Below are 2,721 nucleotides of genomic sequence, written 5' to 3' on the forward strand. Positions count from 1 at the left end.
CACACACACACACACACACTCACACACACATCACAGAACAGACACTGAGACTTATATATATGCACACATACACACACACACACCACAGAACAGTCACTGAGAATTATATATATGCTCACACACACACACACACACACACACACCACAGCCCAGACACTGAGACTTATATATATGCACACATACACACACACACACCACAGAACAGACACTGAGACATATATATGCACACACACACACACACACACACACACACACCTCTGAACAGACCCTGAGACTTATATATATGCACACACACACACACCACAGCACAGACACTGAGACTTATATATATGCACACACACACACATCACAGCCCAGACACTGAGACTTATATATATATATATATATATATACACAGACACTCCAGAACCCAGGCACTGAGATATATATGTATATATATTTATATATATTTACACACACACACTCTGTCTCTCTCTCGCTCACATTCTCTCTCATACACACACACTTGCTGAATCACATTATCTCAAATACGCGCACACCCTCTCTCTCTCTAATTTCTCTGTTTATTTCTGACACTCACACACATACACAGATCTGGTAACATTGCTGCAGTCTGATGTCTAATTTCTCTGTTTATTTCTGACACTCACACACATACACAGATCTGGTAACATTGCTGCAGTCTGATGTCTAATTTCTCTGTTTATTTCTGACATTCACACACATACACAGATCTGGTAACATTGCTCCAGTCTGATGTCTAATTTCTCTGTTTATTTCTGACATTCACACACATACACTGATCTGGTAACATTGCTGCAGTCTGATGTCTAATTTCTCTGTTTATTTCTGACACTCACACACATACACAGATCTGGTAACATTGCTCCAGTCTGATGTCTAATTTCTCTGTTTATTTCCCTTCCTCACAGTTAACTTGCTGACGATTGGGATCCTGTCTCGGGGAAAGTGCGGTCTCTCCAAATGTGTCACTCGGTACCTGGTGGCCATGTCAGCGGCGGATCTACTGGTCATTATCCTGGACCTGATATTCAGACACATTCCCATTGTTTATCAGGAACAGTTTCAGTTCCTGTATTACATCCCCGTGTGTAATATCCACGCCGTCCTGCTTTACACAGTCACAGACTGTTCTGTCTGGTTCACCGTCACTTTCACCTTTGATCGATTTGTGGCCATTTGTTGTCAGAATCTGAAAAGTAAATATTGCAGTGAGAAAACATGTGCTGTGGTTGTGGGAACAGTGAGTGTGCTGAGCTGTTTAAAGAACATCTTCTGGTATTTTATGTTAACGGGTCGGTATTGGCTGATGAACAATCCCTGGTTTTGTGATGTAACAATGGATGTTCGGAATTCTCGTGTCTGGGGAACAATCGAGTTCCTCCACAACATTCTAACCCCGGTCATCCCATTTGTGCTGATTCTGCTGCTCAACGCTCTCACCGTCAGACACATTTTAGTGAGCAGCAGAGGACGCAGGAGACTCCGGGCTCACAGCAGTGGAGAGAGTCACAGAGACCCCGAGATGGAGAGTCGAAGGAAATCTATCATTTTACTGTTAGTTATCTCTGGTAATTTCATGCTGTTGTGGGCCCTGTTAATGGTGTATTCTATATGGAACCGGATGTATTATTTGGGTTATCAGTCTGTTTATCTCCCTCGGTTTCTGCGGGAATTGTCCTTCATGCTCCAGCTCCTGAGCTGCTCCACAAACACTGTGATTTACGCCGTGACCCAGACTCAGTTCAGAGAGCAGGTGAAGAATGTGCTGAAATATCCATTTAATACAATTGTTAAATTAATTCAATAATCAGAGGAGGGGGAGGGGCCTGTCACCATGGAGACAGAGCGGGGGGAGGGGACTGTCACCATGGAGACAGAGCGGGGGAGGGGCCTCTCACCATGGAGACAGAGCGGGGGAGGGGACTGTCACCATGGAGACAGAGCGGGGGAGGGGCCTCTCACCATGGAGACAGAACGGGGGAGGGGCCTGTCACAATGGAGACAGAGCGGGGGAGGGGCCTCTCACCATGGAGACAGAGCGGGGGAGGGGACTGTCACCATGGAGACAGAGCGGGGGAGGGGCCTGTCACCATGGAGACAGAGCGGGGGAGGGGCCTCTCACCATGGAGACAGAGCGGGGGAGGGGCCTGTCACCATGGAGACAGAGCGGGGGAGGAGACTGTCACCATGGAGACAGAGCAGGGGAGGGGACTGTCACCATGGAGACAGAGCGGGGGAGGGGCCTGTCACCATGGAGACAGAGCGGGGGAGGAGACTGTCACCATGGAGACAGAGCGGGGGAGGGGCCTGTCACCATGGAGACAGAGCGGGGGAGGGGACTGTCACCATGGAGACAGAGCGGGGGAGGGGCCTCTCACCATGGAGACAGAGCAGGGGGAGGGGCCTCTCACCATGGAGACAGAGCGGGGGAGGGGCCTGTCAGCATGGAAACAGAGCGGGGGAGGGGACTGTCACCATGGAGACAGAGCGGGGGAGGGGCCTCTCACCATCGAGACAGAGCGGGGGAGGGGACTGTCACCATGGAGACAGAGCGGGGGAGGAGCCTGTCACCATGGAGACAGAGCGGGGGAGGGGACTGTCACCATGGAGACAGAGCGGGGGAGGGGCCTGTCACCATGGAGACAGAGCGGGGGAGGGGCCTATCACCATGGAGACAGAGCGGGGGAGGGGCCTGTC

Source organism: Heterodontus francisci, unplaced genomic scaffold, assembly GCF_036365525.1.
Source record: "Heterodontus francisci isolate sHetFra1 unplaced genomic scaffold, sHetFra1.hap1 HAP1_SCAFFOLD_186, whole genome shotgun sequence".
NCBI lineage: Eukaryota > Metazoa > Chordata > Chondrichthyes > Heterodontiformes > Heterodontidae > Heterodontus > Heterodontus francisci.